The sequence below is a fragment of the Rosa chinensis genome, chromosome 4, assembly GCF_002994745.2.
Source record: "Rosa chinensis cultivar Old Blush chromosome 4, RchiOBHm-V2, whole genome shotgun sequence".
NCBI classification, from domain to species: Eukaryota; Viridiplantae; Streptophyta; class Magnoliopsida; order Rosales; family Rosaceae; genus Rosa; species Rosa chinensis.
The window spans coordinates 2565847-2586022 of NC_037091.1; the positions used below are offsets into that span (position 1 = coordinate 2565847).

The 20176-nt window shown below is 38.0% G+C and overlaps 1 pseudogene; it reads right to left on the bottom strand.

The window, feature by feature from the left end:
• Positions 1-389: 389 nt before the first annotated feature.
• LOC121052757 lies at positions 390-19811 on the bottom strand (annotated as a pseudogene).
• Between the last annotated feature and the right edge of the window lie 365 nt (positions 19812-20176).

Genomic DNA, 20176 nt, shown 5'->3' on the forward strand with positions numbered 1-20176 from the left:
TTGCACATATATACGTACTTGAAGAATGATAACATTCCTCGGTTGATTAAAGCCATAAGAACCCTAACCAAAGGCATGCACGTAACCATGATTCCAACCTTAATGCGATCTCTTTTGCCAAATATACTCCGTCTTCTTAGCCAAGTAAACCACCATTAATTATCGAATCTCTTGATAATTACTAGTAAATCAACAAGATCATGATTTGCCTTAAGATTACTTGGTCTTCAAGTAGGCTGTATTTAGCCTCTAAACAATATATTTCAAACTTGTCGAAAATATATAGCTTGGGCAACCGATATTGGCCCGGTTTCTCTCGATCGAGTCCCCCTTGTTGGGAAAAAATGTTATTTTGGGTTCAAACAATACCAACCGGTATGGGGGTTTTTCTCTGTTAAGAAATATATCATTAAAAGTATTAGCCTTTAGAATCACTATCCAATCAAAATTGCTTGCACACAGTGCTTATGTATTCTTCAGCAGGACCTGATACTTCTTGTTGGTTGGTCTTAGAGGTGCCTCCACCAAGACACCAAAAACTACTCCTTTACGGTCTCCAACAACCTGAAACAATTTTTAAGTAGAAAGTGATTGTAAAGGCTAATACTTTTACATTCTCAGTTCTGCGCAAATAAGATGAAGATTCATCCGTTCTACATTGAGTAAAGTTCTCCAAATTCTAATTTTAATTCATGTTTTCAAACCTTGATTATGTGAACAATTACCGTGAAGCATGAACCCTATTATATTATATTATATTATATATATATATATATATTTGTTTGTAATTTCGAATTGTATACACCTTTACAGTGTCCAACAACCTGAAACAATTTTTAAGGCGAAAGTAGTGAAGCATGAACCCTATCATATCATATATATTTCTTTGTAATTTCGAATTGTATACATACATGCTCATTAAAGCTTGATTGCATGTAACGATCTCCCATGATGCATCAACCCAAATGGCTGACCCGAAGGCCCAAAGCCGCAAGGCCTGCCCAGCAGAGCAGATGCAACCATGTCAGCGTCCCCACTGAATTTAAGGCCTGGAAGCACCTTACCTGGCCTAGAAGGCTGCCAATGGGCTGACCGCATCAAGCTACCCAAAAGGCCCAACTACCCAGAAGATCCTTGGATTAAGCCCAATAGAGATCAACCAACTGCCAGGCCCAGAAGATTGCCAAGCCGCCTAGTGTAGAGAGCCACATGTGGCTTCGTCAGGCCCACATATAGTCAAGCAGCTCAAGTTGAGCCCAGTAGGCCCGTTTTCTCTTATGTTCCATGAAGTCGAAGCCTTACCCTTCTTCAGTCGCGGGCAGAGCCCAGCAGGCCCTACCATCGAGCCGAAGAATTGGATCCAGAAGAACTCAATAAAAGGGAAAAAATGGAATTCGCTGTTGCTGGGATTCAAACCCATGCATAGCAATGTGCAACCAAGTGGCCATCCCGTTGCACCATTTTAGCATATTGGCATATGCTAAACATATTTTATATATATTCGGTGCCAACAACATTTATTCCAATTGACATTTAATTTATGAATTCTTTCTATGCAATTGTGAGATGTTATTCCAATTTGTTTTGTTCATAATTATTTTTGCTACTTGTTTAAATTTTTGCACCAGAATATATGTGTAGAAAATGCAAGTACTTAATAAACCAGAAGTTTATACATAAACATCGAACCCGTAGTTTCGATAAAGCCATAGAAGGAACTTGAAGTTTCCTACATAAATTTACCTTACATGATAAAACCAGAAGATTTGACATGTTTAATCCGATTTCTCAAGCCATGTTATAGAACCTAAAGTTCCCATTAGTTATACATATATTTTCACATTAAGTCACGAAATGTTACGAATCTTCTCCAACTAGGTTCATCCAGTTGGATGTGATGTCTAGGTAAGGTTCGGATGGGGCTGTGTACTTAAGTGAGTCTCGCTCCACCTAAACCTCATATTTCCTTACCTGGTCGTGTTCAATTGGAGTTACCTAAAGGGTTGAGTAATATCCACGATTTAATGTCAAATTTTAGCAATTGAAAGTTTCTAGAAGAAATTATCTAAAGTTGGCTTGCTTTCTTGCCTGAAGCAAGACATGATTAGCAAGATACTGAACAAGTCCATTGCCCAAAACAATACAAGAAGAGGCATTTTACTAATTTTTTGGAATTGATCACTATCTTGTTGTTCGCTAAAAAGAACAATAATCTCCTGTTGAGGAATGATCAAGCCAGTCCCATCGGTACCCAAGCAGCTCTTTTGCTTGAAGCAAATGATGTTGCTCATCGCAAACCTAATCGCGAAAGGAGAAATTGTGGCCGTGGAAGAAAAAAAAAAGTCTGATCTTTCGAGACGAGGAAAGAGAGGTGAGCCCAGAAATGGCCCATATAACTGGCCCAAAACATGGCTTCATGTTATAGTGCACCTGCCCAACAAGCCAAAGTGGAAATGAACACTGATTTGGCCCGCCGGCACCAAAACTAGCATGATCTCTATTGTCGATGTGGAGGAATTAAATGCTGGTCCCGCACCTGCTGTGCGATAGCCGAAACTGTAGATGAGTATTACACCAGTAGCAGAATTCGAAAGACCAATTTTTTTGAAGGGTTAGTTCCTATTTATACCATACTAGATATCATGGATTTTCAGGCAGTTACTGAACATACCGAGGATTAGAAACTCGAAGACATGGGTATGATTGGCCCCTTGTGCCATATCTATTTCATCTTAATGAATGATGTTTCAGTTTTCGGATTGTTTTTGGTGATTTATGTTTTCAATCATTTTAGATTATGGAAATGTGGTTATGTTCAAATATATTTGATTCAATAAACTTATGTGATTTGTGGAATTAAATAAATGAATAGACATATTCAGTGGGGAAGTTTGTTGTCTGGCTAAAAGTGCTATTACGCACACCATACTCTCAGATCGGAGATACTTTTCAAACTTATTGCTTATTCACACCTATGTGACAACCATATCAAGTCAATCCAACCTGATAGAGGGCTATGCAAAGCCCACTTTATGTTATCCAAATGGTACTGAACTTACCATTATTGAGGTCTTATATTCTCCACATTCCAGAAGAACGTTATTGAGTATTAAGGATATTCGAACCAACAGTTACCATGTTGAAACCACTGAGAAAAAGGAGTGGAATATCTTTGCATAACCTCCGAGTGTGCGGCCAGAAGCGTACATTGGATAAATTGAAATTTGTTAGCCAGAAGCTAACTAATTCGAGCAACTACTTGCTATGGCATGAACGTTTGGGACACCCAGGTCAAAATATGATGCGTCGTATCCTCAACTCATCACACAGGCATCCCCTTCTGAATAAGGGTGTTGTGTTTAGTGACATATTATGCCAAGCTTGCTCAGTAAGAATGTTGAATACTAGACCATCATATGCAAAGACTAGTATATACACTACCTTTTCTGCACAGAATGCAAGGGAAATTTTGTGGACCTATCCAACCACCATGCGGACTAGTTAAATATTAATGGTTTTGGTTGATGATCGACAAAGTGATCACATGTTACACTATTGTCCACAAGAAAACGCTGCTTTTGCTAACCTCTCACCCAGATCACAAAATTGAGGGTTCACCACTCGGATTATCCCATAAAGTCCATAAGACTTGATAATGCCGGAGAGTTTACATCGAAGTCTTTCGATGATTATTGCATATCCCTTGGGATTGATGCTGAACATTTAGTTCCCTATGTTCACATCCAAGATGGTCTCGCAGATAGAATATTGGTAATGTGCACCAAGCTTCTAGTTTCTACGTGGGGTTATGCAATCTTGCATGCAGCCATGTTGGTCCCATTGAGGCTTACTGCTACCCAACCTTACTCCACGTTACAGTTGGTGACTGGGTACGAACCTGATGTTTCGCACTTACGTGCATTTGGGTATCCAGTCCTCGTGCCAATTGTGCCATCACAACATACAAAATTGGGTCCTCAACAAAAGATGGGCATACATGTCGATTATGAATCCCATCCATTTTGTGCTCTTTAGAGCCCTTGACAGGCGATCTCTTTACCGCTAGATTTGCGGATTGTCACTTTGATGAGACAGTTTTCCCCCTGTTAGGGGGAGAAAAGAATGTCATCATTCCTGATGAACGACGTGAATTAACATGAAATGCCCCCACTATGTCTCATCATGATCCTCGAACCACACGAAAATACTGAAGTGCGGACAATTCTAGATCTATAGAGTATAGAATGTAATAAGCCAGACACTTTCTCTGATCTAGCTAAAGTGATGAGATCACATATACCTGCTGCAAATGTGCCTACAAGGATAGACGTTCCTGTAGGATGTGTCGTCCTAGATAGACGAGGTACGACCATGGCGGCTAACCAGTCATATGTCCCTGCCCAGAAGTGAGGTAGACCATTAGGTTTGAAGGATTCTTATCCCCAGAAGAGGGTAAACTTGGCACAAACAAATCCTCTTGTCATCGCAATCTCAAACCGATTCATCTCATGAGATAAATCCGGATTATGGGTACGTCCTAGAAGAGACCATGTTGGGGGACGCTCCAACATTTGAACCCACTCCCGAGAATGGAGAAATCTCAGTAAATTTAGTGAGATTTGGAATCGGAATGAGATTATCATCGATGATATGTTTGTAATTGCGGTGGCCACCGAAACTATAATAGCGATGATCTCGAACCTTGCGTTCTTGATTAATATCAACAAAGAGACGACTGGCCAAAAAAGAAATAAGCAATCCAGGTCAAATTAGATTCCTTGACAAAGTGAAAGGTGTTTGGACATGTTGTTCCCACACTTTCCCATGTTAAACCCGTAGAATTTAAATGAGTATTTGTATGGAAGCGTAATGAGAAAATCGAGATTGTGATACACAAGGCTCATCTGATGGCGCAAGGAGTTTCTCAATGTCCTGTGATTGATTACAATGAGACGTATTCTCCCATAATGGACGTCATAACGTTCCACTACCTTTCAGTTTGGTAGTTTCTGAAAAATTGAATATGCATCTTATGAATGTGGTCGCAGCTTATCTCTATGGGGATCATAATATAGAGATATACATGAAAGTTTCTGAATGACTTATGATACCCGATGCAAAAAGTTCTAGACCACGGAACACGCTCTCCATTAGATTTGAGGCGTTCACTTTATGGATTGAAACAATCTAGACGGAGGTGGTATAACCGTCTAAGTGAATATTTGATCGGGATGGGATATATGAATAATAAACTATGCCCATGTGTGTTTATTAAGGAAACAAGTTCCTAGTTTGCAATTGTGGTGGTCTATGTCAATGACATAATTTGATTGATACTCTTGAAGAGATCAAGGAAACCGTATAGTACCTGAAGTCGGAATTTGAGATGAAAGACCTTGGGAGAACAAATTATTGTCTCGACCTGGAGCCCGAGAAAAGTGCAAATGAAATTTTGGTCCATCAATCAAATTACATCTAAAAGATGTTAAGAAGCTTTAATGAGGATAAAAGCAAGCACACCCGTCCGGAGTCTAGAGAGACCGTATTGTCCTACAGATGATAACGAAGAGATATTGGTGCCAGAAGTCTCATATCTAAGTGCAATAGGCGTATTATTGTACTTGGCTCAATGCCCTAGACCGGACATCTCATTCGATGTGAACTTGTTAGCTAAATATAGCTCTGCGCCAACACGCCGCCACTGGAATGGCATAAAAGGCATTTTTCGCTACCTTAGAGGTACGACAGACATGGGATTATATTCTATCCCTACGCATCAAGGAATGGATCAAACCCCTTTAATCCTCAGAATGATACTCGCCTTGTTAGATATGCTTATATAGACTATCTGTCAGACCCGCACAAGGCGCATTCCCAAACTGGTTATGTCTTTACCATTGGGAATACTGCAATTTCTTGGAAGTCTACGAAATAGACCCTTGTTGCTACCTCTTCGAACCATGCTGAGATTCTAGCCCTTCACGAAGTAGTATGTGAATGTATATGGTTGAGAGCCATCACAAAAGCATGTTTGAAGTACATGTGGACTGCATTCCACCATTGATGAACCACCATTATCTATGAGGATAATACTGCTTACATCGAGCAGATAAAGATGAGTTTCATCTAAAGAGAAAACACCAAACAAATTGCACTAAAGTTCTCCTTCAATCAGCAACAACAGGAGCATCATAAGATTGAAGTTAAGCAGATTTGATTTGAAGACAATCGTGCAGACCTCTTCACTAAGTCACTACCAAAGTCTACATTCTAGAAGCATGTCCAAGGTATTGGTCTACGTAAATTATTTGAATTACCTAACATGTAATTTTCAGGGGGAGTATCCTGAAGCATACCTACTTGACCATCGTGTACTCTTTTTGTCCTTCGTCCAGGGTTATTTTGTCCCACTGGGTTTTGTTACCTGACAAGGTTTTGACGAGGTACATCTTTGGCATGGTCACCCAATTACTGCATCTTGAAGATGTTTTGATCGACATATACACATTTGCTCATCTTTTTCCTTCGACCACGGGTTTCTCCCACTAGGTTTACCGGGTAAGGTTTTGGTGCAGAAACTGTAATGCATCCCTCTCGTAGACATACTATCTACTTAATTATGACGCTGATAAGAAGACTTCACCTATCTTTGTTGTGATATGACTACTCCACATTCACGCACGTTGTGCTCTTTTTCTCCTTCGACCAAGGTTGTTTTTTCCCACATGGTTTTTATTACTTGGCAAGGTTTTTGATGAGGCAACTTAGAAGCGCATAGCAGAGGCAACACTATTGACATGGAATATCCAAGGGGGAGTGTTGTACATGATTATGGCTATTCATGCAATAGGTATTGCTTGATGTAAGCGATCACTATTGATTGACGATTGACATACTTGTAGTTGGCATTGACAGACTCGTGATTGTATGAGTGATTGGTATAGCTATTATGTATTACCTTTTGTATACATGATGTAACCCTATATAAACCTCATAGTGAGATGAATAGAATACACATCCCATTCTCTGCGTCATTTCTCTCCTCTCAAACTCTCAAACTCTCTTACTTTTCATTTTACAACATTATGGAAATTCTTTAGGGGGCGTGACCACTTACCCAAATAAGGCCCAACATTTCCCCAAATAGTCCACCTAGAGATGTTTGTGCCCACTTACCCATACTAACAGTGCAACGACGCTTCTAGGCTCCAAAAAAAAAAAAAAAATTACAAACGTGCCACTACCCACTACCGCACGACTCTTGTCAGTTTTCTCTCTCTAACAAGTCAAAACGGTTCAAACTCTCTCTCTCTCTCTCTCTCTCTCTCTCTCTCTAAGACTGGGTAAACGACCTCGATACTCACCGAACACCGGCGATTAAGCTTCAAGGTCCGGAACAGTTCTACTTTATCCGGCTTCGGAAATATCGATAGAGGTAAAAATTGAATTTCCAACTCCTTTTTTCAGATTTTCATGTTTTCTGCGGAATCTATTACATTAATCTTCGCTTTAAACTTGTTAATAGCTTCAATTTGGTTCATATCTGTGAAATTTGTGATATCGACTTTGCATGTGTGAAAATCTGCGAAATTTGTGATATCGACTTTGCATGTGTGAAAATCTGCGAAATCTAGGGTCTCTGGTTCATACTTGTGAAATACTATTCTGAAAGTTGTTTTTTTATTATAAACTGTTAATTGAGTGAAAATGCAGACCGATTGGAAGCCTATTGTGGAGTCCTAACCATAAAAAATATAACATTATTGCCCCTCAGTAGACTTTGTATCGGGGGCCAATAATCACTGTTATGTTCATTAAAGTACACTAATCTGCTATTTCAATGTAAATGGAGTGTTTTTTTGGTGGTCTACTGGGGGCAATAGACATATTATTGGCTCCTAGTAATGTTTTGACTGTGGTTCATTAATAAGTTGTAATTAGGGCTTTGAAATGTCTTTTGTTTTTTGTGTTTATTAAATAGAGTAGTTTGTAAATGATTGAAATGGAGTGGTTTTTGTTGTCTAGTGGGGGCAATAGATAGATTATTGCCCCCAATAATGTGGGGCTTTGAGAAGTTATCTATTGTTTTGTGTGTAATAAAGTGCAATACTCTATGAATCCTAGAAAGTGGTGATTTGTGTGCTTGTCTATTGGGGGGCAGTAGACACATTATTGCCCCCCCAATAATGTCTTTATTTGGGGTCAGTAATCTTCTATTGTTGATTATAAAGTAATCATTTTGGTTTTGTTTATGCACAGAATGGCTAGACCGAGATTCACCCTGATGAGTGATTCTGAAGAAGATTTTCGGAGTTCAGAGAGTTCCGATCAAGGTATTGAGACAACATTTGACCAGCCACTGCAAAAAAAAAAAAAAAAAAATTAGAAAGAGGAAGCGACAACAAGCAGAAGAGATCATTGATGAAGAATCTGCTGAAGAAGACGTCAATGAAGATTCGGAACAATCAATTGAAGATGAATTAGAATCGGAAGGCGAACCAACAACGAAGAGGTTTGTAATAAAAACAAGCAAGACAACAGCCAAAAAGAAAAACTGTTCAAGACAAAGACGATTAAGAAGAACAAGAAACAAAGAAGAGGAGAAATGTTCAACTGAAGATGAGTAAAGGGAAGAAGCCAAAGAAAGGGACAAAGAAGAAGCAAGTGTAGAAGAAGGAGGTCCAAAAATCTAAGATTGACTGGAAGCAGCAGAAGTGCACACTCAGTTCCTTCTCGAGAGTGGTAGATGCACACAAGGAGAGAATACTAGAAGAAACAAAGGAAATATTAAGGGGTACGGATTTTGGTGACATGATCGAACCATTCTGGAAAGACAAGATAACCGAGATCCAGCTCCACAAGCATGAAGCAAACCTTGAGATAATAATGAGGCACTTTGACCGCAAGGACAACAAGTGGAAGTTTGGTGATGCTGTTATGGAAATAACAGAAGAGGACATCATGGCTTTGTTTCACCTTCCTGCTGAAGGAGAAGTATTCAACATGAACAAGAGGATGGTGAGGGATGAGATGGAAGACTCCCCAATATTTGGCAGCCCTTTGAAGAAGCAGGCTGTCCTGAGAACAGAGGTGGAATCAAAGATGATAACTGAGTTAACAAAGCCGGCAAAACAGAAAGACACAAGGAAGATAGCCGTGTTGATGATCACGTATCTCTTCAGCACATTCTTCTTCAGTAGAACCAGGACTCAGATTACATGGGATATGGTCACCGTATGTGAACGCATTGGGACCATAAACATGCACAATTGGCCAAGGCTGATTTTGGACTTCTTAATGGAATGGCTGCAAAAGTATAAGAGAAACAGTCTAGCTACAATGAATGGATGCCTTCTTCTCATTTACTACTAGTTCCTTGAGAAGACCAAGGCAAAGACTTGGATCCCGAGAAAGCAGCAGGAAACTCCAAGATTCGTTCGATGGTTGATAAAGGAAATATTTAACTTGGAGCAGCTGTACAGGAATGAGAACCTGGCCGTACGTGGTAAGCAAAACAAAAAAACATTATATACATGTACATATATCATTATTACATCGAACTAACTTATAAATGTAACAGGATCTAATAAAAGATGGACCGTGGTCTACGAATCTAGGACTGGAAGACCTTGAGCTGGATGATGAGGAGCAGGTCACTCCAAGCTTTGACAACTGGGTGAGTATCTCATACTGAGCTTGTCAATTGCTCATTATTGGGGGGCAATAGAAACATTATTGGCCCCCAATAATGTCTTGACCCTGGTTCAGTTATTACTTAAATTAGGGCTTTGAAGAGCAAGTTGACTTTTGTGTGTTTATTTAATTCATTGACCTATGAATCATTGAATTTCTAGCTTTTCTGGTGGTCTATTAGGGGGCAATAATCAGATTATTGCCCCCCAATAAACACATTATTAGGGGCCAATAGCTTACAGGTTTTTGTTCTATTATTTGCACGTGCCCCAGGAAAGCCAAGCAGAAGAGGAACAAAATGAAAGGCTTACGTGGAATATCAAAGAACTCATCAGTGAGATGGAGGCAGCAATCGGTGAGACGAATCCCACCAAAGAAATGGAGGCAAAGCTAGGAAGGCTTTCTAAAGCAAATGGGGACGTGAATGGACAGAACAGGGATCTATGGGCCAAGCTAAAGGTAGTCGATGAGAGGATTAAAGCTCTGGAGGATGAAAAGAGAGCCAAAAATAACCTCATCAGGGCTCTGTACATCAGACTTGGAAAGGAAAAGGGAGAGGTCCCTCCACCAAAAAGTCAGCTTCAGATAGTTCTATTTACGCCCAAAGTGCCCCCCTAAGATGAAGTTGATGAAGAAACTCCAAACTTTGGAGTAAGTATAGGAGAGGAAACACATTACGCAGCTAGTGTAGGCCATTCGGCGGAGACGGTGATGCCAACATTTCCTCTCTCTATAGAACTACTTGAACAACAAGAAGAAAGCCGTGAACAACTTAAACAACCAGAAGGTGGGAATCAAGAAAGGAAGAACGTCTTGATAACATCATAAGGATGATTGCTGGAAAAGAAGAGAAGGCAGAACTTGGAAAGGAAAAAGAGAAAGAAGGGGCCTAAACCAAACAACCAAAACAGAAGAAAAATGTGGAGATACATTCTATAGAAAAGAATGTCAAGACATACAGGAGGGGTGCCAAGAAGGCTAGAGAAGAGGAATGGGAGTACGACACTCCCGAAGAAGAAAAAATGAGGAAGAGAGGTGCACCTAAGAGAGCTAGGAATGTGTCGAAGGCCAGAAAAAAGTGGAGAACAAGATCAAGATCAAGGGTGTCAATTGCGAGAAGCCAACTTGCAGGACACTGAACCCCGCAATGGCAAGGCACTTTCAAGACTTCTTCAATGTTGCCGTGAAAGACACGTAAGTACATAGCCTGGTTTCATTTTGTTGAAAAATTCAATTTCTGTATTTCATATGGTTTACAAACCAATTAGAATCAAATGTTTCTGTTTGCACAGAACCGAGTACTGGATCAGCAGCGATCTTCTACGCCGGATCACCAAGCATGACCTCAGAGTAATCATCCAAGTGGGGGATGTCGAAACTGATGTAAGTCTTTCAATGAAGGAGTCAATTTAATGTATTATTGGGGACCAATAATGTGATTATTGCCCCCTAGTAATATGGTTATTTAGGGCAATTTACTTTAATCTTGTGGCCTTATATAGTTCTAATGGAAAATCAAATGACACACTTGCAGGTGATCAGCGTTTATATTGAGTTGTTGAAGTCTGATGTCGGAAAGAGAAATGCTCAAGTAAGATTTCTCAATGTAGACGTAGCGGTAATTTACCGAAACCAAGCAAATGAAGTTTTGTGTTTATTAAAGAGCAGTAGTTTGTAAAAGGGTGAAAATGGAGTGTTTTTTTATGGTCTACTGGGGGGCAATAGAACGATTATTGCCCCCCTAATAATGTATTGACTGTGGTTTATTATTCATTTAAATTATGTCTTTGAAAGATGTTTTGTTGATTTGTGTTTATTGAGTGAAAATGTAGTGTTTTATGATGGTCTATTGGGGGGCAATAGACATATTATTGGCCCCCAGTAATGTCTTTTTTTAGAGTCAGTAATGGTTTATTAACCCACAATTTTCAGTTTTAACTTGAATTAACTTGGTTATGTTATCTATATAGTACTATGCCATAAAACATGAACAGAACAAGGAAAAAGGTGAGGATACTAGACCATTTGAGTGTGGTGTCGAAACAATGTTGATTGAACCACTGTTGTTGATTTTCCATTTCAAAAAGGTGCTAGTACCAATCCACGAAAAAAGATGCTTTACTCATATGAATTCATTGCAACCATCAATATAAGGCTTCACCAATGAGGAGAAGTACCACTTAAATGCGGCAAGAGTGGTATGTAATCATTTCACAACACTTGTTTGTTTTTCATAGTGTTAGGATGATTTTCAAGAAAAAGGAAAAAGGTGAGGATACTAGACCATTTGAGTGTGGTGTCGAAACAATGTTGATTGAACCACTGTTGTTGATTTTCCGTTTCAAAAAGGTGCTAGTACCAATCCACGAAAAAAGATGCTTTACTCATATGAATTCATTGCAGCCATCAATATAAGGCTTCACCGATGAGGAGAAGTACCACTTAAATGCGGCAAGAGTGGTATGTAATCATTTCACAACACTTGTTTGTTTTTCATAGTGTTTAGGATGATTTTCAAGAACTAAACTTGTATATCTGTAAAAAACAGGTGAAGCACATAAAGAAGTTCATACATGCTGTGAACCTGACAAAGTTCAGAATCCCAGGTGACAGCCAAGACCCAAAGGTCACTAGAGAAAAATGCAAAGGCAAAGATGACAAAGAAAACCTAATTATCGTTGAAGAAGAAATGACCGAGGAGGAAAAAGAAACCAGGAACTGGATCTTGCGGAACAACATTGTGGAGATAGACTATGAACTGTATGAAGACTTTGAGTGTCCGCAGCAGAACACGTCATCATAAGTACCTCAAACCAAACTATTTGACGTTGTAGTTGTGAAACATGTTGTGGTTGACTACATTCCTAAAACTGCAAAAAAAAAAAGTCTATCTATTGCCCCCTAATAAAGTTAAAATAAATTATTTTACTTCTTTACAGTGCTGGTTGCGGACCCTTTATGCTCCATTTCATGGAGAGTCTAGTAAAGGGCGAAGAACCAAGCAAGGAAGGCGGGGACAACATGAGGAAAAGAATGCTTGAGAGAATCATGCACCTTCAATTAGGGAGAAAGTGAAGAATGAAAATAGGGATAACATATGTAGGAATTTAACTTTAGGATTCCAAAAGTAGGGATTGTAAAATTCTCGTATTAAACTTATTTTCAAATTATGGTGAAATGACATGATTTGGATGATATAATATACTTCTGTTGCCTTCAATTTATAACAGGTCCTTTCAACAAATTGTTGTTTGATTCATGCACCAAAATAGTCAGGTTTATTGCCCCCCCCCCCCCCCCCCCAAATAATCTGTATAATTTTGGTAAGAAGATAATCTTATTGGCTTTAGTTTAGTTTAGAAAAGTAAATATATTCAAATCAATACTTGGTGAACTCAAGTTCCCTAATAATCACGTTTATTGGCCCCCAATAATATGTAAGAAGATGGCCAGAATAATCTCTGTTGGGTTTTAAATTAGTTTGCAACAGTTGAGTTGGGTTTCAAATCAGATGATGATCTAATGTCCTTGAATAATCATACATTATTGGGGGACAATAATTTGTCTATTGCCCTCCAATAAACCACCTGCAAGCAATCATTGCAACTCAAACCTGTTCAATATTTAATTTAATTTCTCTAAAAGCAATTGAAATCAAAATAAATGTAAAAATCTGTCATCCTGAAAAGAATAATGGTTCTTGGGAGCCTGAATATAAACAATTATTGCCCCAATAAACCTATTACTGCCCCCCAATAGAAAAATGTAAAACCTATCAACCCTTTACAGAAACATATACCACTGCTGACCAAGAGGTTCTGTGCAGCTCAACTTGTTATGAGTGCCTATTTTGCCGCAACGGCCGCAATGAATCAGTTTTTTTTCAACCTCTCCAATAGACTTGAACCGCTTCACCCTAGGCCTCCCTGGTGGCCTCTTAGCAAGGGGAGGTAATATAAAGTCAGTAGCAAATTCAGAAGAAGACATATCAACATTGGTTATCGGCCGGATAGGAAAACTATAGCTCTTCTTGAACATATCAACATGAAAGTACTTATCAATATAATCATAGACATTTTCAGAGGCAGCTTGTACAGCAGCAAGGCCGTGAGGATAAGGAAAACAATTAATTTGCCATTTCACACATGAACATGAAGGATCGGAAATGTTAACTACATAAGAAAAATCAGATTGAACCTCACAAAAACCAAGGCAAGAGTAATGGACACTGAAACGACGAGATTTCTCCATCTGCACCTTGAACCTTTCCTCCATTTTGGGAGTTAGTTCTGTGGTCCAACATTGTGCCTCATCCCTCCTCTCACCCATCTGCTCCATTTGTTTAATTCTGGTTTGATCCAACATACAATATACTGGCATCAAACGCTCAAGTGCAATCCAAGAGTTAAATGATTCATCAATCCTATTAGCCATAATTCCATATCGGTAGTGTAGACACCTCTACTAGCAAGGCTAATATCTATGTCACCAAGCATAAACAACACCCTCGTGGAGGGCCCACAAGCCATGGTGGGACCCAACAACGATATGCATCCCGTAACCCGACGTCCAAGCTACGCCACAATGGTCGGAAGTGCTCAAGAGCTTGTCGGGAAGCCAAGTTCCCAACCTTGCCAAGATATGCCTCACAATTAGCCTTTGTAGACTAGAAAAGGGGACTTTGAGTCCCACATTGGAAAACAAGTGTAAGAGGGGAGGCTCCCTTACTTATAAAAGGGACCTCCACCCACTTAGATAATCATCCCATTACAACACCTCTTGTAATCATGTTGGGCCTCAAGGCCTGACACATATAGTGCAATATTCAAGTGGACGTAGTCTCCCGCTATGGCGGGAGACGAACCACTATATGTCGGGTGTCTTCTCTCTCTCTCTTCTCTCTAACGTTAATTAGATCCTTCGGTTTCTAACATTAACAGGTAGCTAGTATAAAATGCACTGCACCAATTTTCCACTAGGATTTCAGCAAGAAAAGGGTCGATAATCTCAGCACCACCCTCTTCTCTATGCAACTGCAAATTGAAACGGTATTCCTTCTCAGTAGAGGAATATGCAACCTTAAAGAACTTCTTCTTAAACTCTTCTACCAAGACAGAATTACCTTTACCCCTATATTTACAGGTAAGGTTCGCCACCAAATGCTTGTAACAAAACAGGTAAGGATGACTAGCAAATACCTTATCGAAAGCACTTAACAGTCCAGTATCCCGATCACTAATAAATGTGACGACTCTTCCTTGAGGTTCAAGCAAACTCTTCAAATACTTAAAAAAGAATGCCCAAGTTGCATCTGTCTCAGAATCACAAAAACATATGGCTAGAGTAGGGCTATCACTCGATCGGTTCGAATCAGTTATAGGTATTACGAACTTCAAAACCAAAGCTTTTGGTTTCAAAATTGAGCTACCAATTACCAACCAAAATTTTCGATTTTTAATCATATCTACCAAATTCGATATTTCGGTTTTCGATATTACCAACTTTAGAACAACTAATTCTTTGTAATATAAATTAGGATTAAATTCAGTTTACCCCCCTGAGGTTTGGGGGTAATTTCATGTTAGTCCCTGTCCTTTCAATTTAATTAGTTTACCCTCCAAACTTGTCAATTCTCCTCAACCGTGTCCATTCCATCCAATTTGGAAGTTAAGTCTGATTTTTTAGGGCTAAAATGGTCATTTCAAGACAAAAAAAAACTATAAAAAAAAAGGAATTTTTTTATTTTTTCTTTAAAAAAAAAAAAAAAAATTTCTTCTATTTTTCATTTTTTTCTGTTTTTTCGTTTTTTTATTTTTTATTTTTTTCTGCTGTTTTTTTATTTTTTTTATTTTGTCTTCAACCTATATACCACAAGTTATAATAGGTTTATAAGAACAAAAAGATACTCTAGGTGGTTGAAAGCTGCTCGCTGATCTACGATATTTGTGATATATCTCTGATAAAGTGAAGAATTTTAAGAGATATCCTCAATAAAGTGAAGAAATATTTGTAAAAAACGATTTTACACTTTATTTATAAATATCTGTAAAAAATGATTTTACACAGATATTTCTTCACGATTTTACACTTTATCTGTAAATATCTGTAAAAAATAATTTTACACAGACATTTCTTCACTTTATTGGGGATATATCCTAAAATTCTTCTCTTTATCGGAGATATATCATAAATATCGTAAATCAGCGAGAAACTTTTAACCACCTAGAGTATCTTTTTGTTTTTATAAACCTATCATAACTTGTGGTGTATTGGTTGAAGACAAAATTTATATATAAAAAAAAAATTTAAAATGAAAAAAAAAAAACAGAAATGAAAAAAAAAAAAAAAGAAAAAAAAAAAAAGTCCTTTTTTTTTTTTTTTAGTTTTTTTTTTGTCTTGAAATGACCATTTTAGCCCTCAAAAGTCAGACTTAACGGTCCAAATTGGATGGAATAGTAGAAATTGGACATGGCTGATTGAAATTGGAAAGCTTGGGGGGTAAACTGATTAAATTGAAAGGACAGGGACTAACATGAAATTACCCCCAAACCTTAGGGGGGTAAACTGAATTTAATCCTATAAATTAAAATGAACAAAATTAGGTTTTTCAATTTTATAACCGTAAACTTCGTATTCATCTACTAATCATAGCTTTCTTTTGTATATATGACATCAAATTTTATCTATTTTCAATAAAACTAGGTTATTTAACCATCTTGGACTAGATTACTAAAAATACATGTACTATTAATTATGTAGTATATTGAGTAATGTTCATACTATTATGAAAACTTTTATGTTTATTTCTTAATATACATGTATGTGTATTGAAAATCATAGTATATAAAGCTAATATTTAGATATTCGGTATTTACCAAAACCAAATCAACTTTTTCTGTAATTTTCTATTTCGGTTTTATCGGCCTTGGTTACCAAAAAGTTGGTTTACCAAACCTAAAGTATTGGTTGGTATTCGGTCGGTTTGGTAATTACCAAACCAAGTGGCAGCCTTAGGCTAGAGGGTAGAAACCTGCACAAACCAGAACACAAAAAGGTCAAACTACTGGGGGCCAATAAAGACATTATTGGGGGGCAATAAAGTATGTAGTTACCTTAATTTCCATTCCTTCCAGTTGCAGAAAAAATATGGCCCTTATAAATGCTTTTACCAAACGTTCCATCAACATACAACACCGGCAAACAGAATTGGAAGCCTTCAACACAACCTCCATAAGCTACAAAAAGCCTCTCAAAATGATTAGTAGATGGGTCAACTTCCAGCACAAAAGAAGAGCCCAGATTACTCTCCAATACAGCTTCCTTATACCAAGATAACTTGCTGAATGAATCTGCTTCGGAACCATAAATCACTTCCTTAGCCCTTACTTTCAAGGCAACCTTGTAGGAAATATCAAACTCATATGTTGACTTGAACTTACTTATAATTTCCCTTGGATTATAAGTCACTTCCTGAGCTTCTCATGGAGATCAGCTGCACCATGAAACTTCTCCCCGACATGATGAATATAAGAACTCAACTCATCAGACAAATACGACTTGTGAACTTTAGTCCTAAATGTCTCCCCCAAATAATCGTATTCATCAATAACTCCCGAACAACTATCCACTGAACAAGTTTGCTGCAACTTCCACCAATCTTTAAAACAGAAATCTCAACACATTCTAACTTATGTATTCTAGCACCGCAGAACATATCTGGAAATCACGATCGGAGTGAAGAAAACAAACTTCACAACTAGGAACTGAATACTGAAGCTCAATAAAATCACTTGGCAAAAACTGGAATGTACGGAAAATGTCTTCATACAAGTCAGAATAGCTCATACATTGATTCAAAGGAATCATATAACCTTTGCTAGAATAAATGCACCTAGCAACTGGAGGATCAGCCATAATCCTAAAAAAAAAAATGGAAGAACAAATCTATTATTGCCCCCAATAAACAGATTATTGCACCCAAATGATTTAATCAAAACTACCAAAACACATCAGAAGCAATACCAAATTACTCTTAAAATAAAGAAAGGATAACTAGACAACAATTATAGAGACTTCACAACACTTAAGACACATTACTACCCCCCAATACACAGATTATTGGCCCCAAATAATATAGTCAAAACTCAAAACTACCAAAACACTTCAGAAAATGTAATAAATTGCTATATATTCACACAAATGAAAAGATCATTAACTAACAATTATAGAGTCTTCATAACAATTAAAACACATTATTATTGGCCCCCAATAGAAAAATTATTGCCCCCTAATAATATAGTCAGAACTACAAAAACACTTCACAACCAGCTCAAAACTAACACGAAGCATGAATTCACCAAAAACAGCACAAAGTTAACACAGAAATTCAAAACTAACACAATGCACACAAAAAGACCTAGAAATTCAAATCAGAATTTCAAAAACACTTCACAACTAGTTCAAACTTAACACGAAGCTCAGATTCAGCAAAATCTGTTCGAACTTAACACAGCAAATCGTACACAAAAAGACCTAGAAATTCAAACCAAATAGATTAAACCGAGCTAAAATCAAACAATTACAGATCGATGAAGAAAAGGAGCAAACCGCAATGGAGGAACACAAAGAAGATCTCCATCTCGCTCCTTGTGATAATCACAGCAGATCTTCTCTCTCTAGGAATATCAGGTCTTCTCTCACTAGAAATCGCAGAGCTTCACACTCTATAAATCGCATGGCTCCTATCTCTAGAAATCGCACAGCTCCTCTCTCTCTCTCCAAAATGGCAGAGCTTCACTCTAAAAAACTGGGAGCTTCTCTCTCTATAAATTGAGCCGATCCTCTCTCTCTCTCTCTCTCTCTAAAATTGGAGAGCTTCGCTCCCTAAATCTCGTTCTGTTACGAAATTGAAAGCTTTTCAGTTATAAAAGGGAAAAATGGTCAGAAATTTTGAATAAAACATGCCCATTTTGAAATAGTTGGGCAATTGGGGTTTTAAAATGAAAACTGTTGTTTAAGTGGCCAAACTCTTAGAGTGTTTGAGTAAGTGGGGTTAACTAACCCTAAATTTGGGTAAATGATCATTTCCCCAATTCTTTAATATACTTTACTCAAGGAACTTGATAAATGTTTGCTTTGTGTCAAATTCATATTACATTATGTTTTATACAGTAACAGACAATAGATAATTTTGTTGAAAGAGTTGATTGGAAATATTTTCAAAATGACTGATGCTAACAGTTTCTGAGCTATCACCAGCAAATTGAGGCTAGGCCAAACATACTTCTTCTGTATAGGGTTGAAAGTCTTATACCATGCTTCCATGTACTGCAAAACAAGAAGAAATATTGGTGCCATTGTACAATAATTGGTTTGTTATGATAAAGACTAGAACTTTCAAGAGATCTAACTACGAAACTCCAAGTTTCCTCACCTATATAGTAACAACCATTGTCTTCCGTGAACTAGCGCTAGGAGTGAACTGTAAAAAGCAATTCTAGTTTTCTCACTAAGAAGTAAAGAAGGTTCAGAGATGTCTGGCAAATGAACCAAGGCCACAGGCCTTTGTGGTTTCTGTATATGCCTCATCTCAACACCAGTAAACTCATAGCCATTCCCATCATCACCTTTTACATCAAGGTTACCCTACCGCTCTTGCCTCCGATACCCACCAAATCTTGCATCCTGGTACATAGCTTTACTAAGCGTGTGTTTCCCCTTAGAAAACAAGCTTATCTTCCTATTGTTTTCTTTGATTGCAGAATCAGACAATGAGTAGCTCTTATCCATTTGGTCATCAACCTGTTCAAATACATTTATTCTTATCTCCTGACTCTGATGACAATAACAATGAGTAGAGAAATGCAGTAAATGAAGAAGTGTCAGGCCCATCAACTGGATTAGTTGGACTCTCTTCACTCATTGATCCATTTTGACTGCCTTTGGACACATCCACAGCTTTCTGCTGACACAAGAATTACATAGTCAGAGACTCCGAGTAAGTAGACTAAAAATCCAATTCTAATCGAGTTCCACAGATGTTGAAACAAAAGTTGTTCATATATACAACTATGCTAACTCAGTCTCATGTTTTCCAATAAGTAAAAAAATGCCTCCAACATTTTTTCCTAAACTGATTGACAAATAAAGCCGATCATTGCATCACAATTAGAAGCTGTACTCAACTTTTCATGGGCAAAATTTCATCCAAAATTCATGCCTACCAGTATTGAATTATGGTCCTGTTTCTAAACAAATTGAAGAACTGGGTTTTGCACCCACAGCTCCAGAACCTAGAAAAGCCCTAATCTTTGGCACATCAGAAAATTGGGTTTAGGCACCCAATAAAGAACCACCAAACACATCATAAAGTAAAAACCCAGAAAGCTTTCCGAGTAAACAAAGATAAAGAGCTCACAGGAGGAATAAGTGTGGTATTTCTATGATGATCTCCTTGTCCTTTTCCTTCCCATATACACCTTAA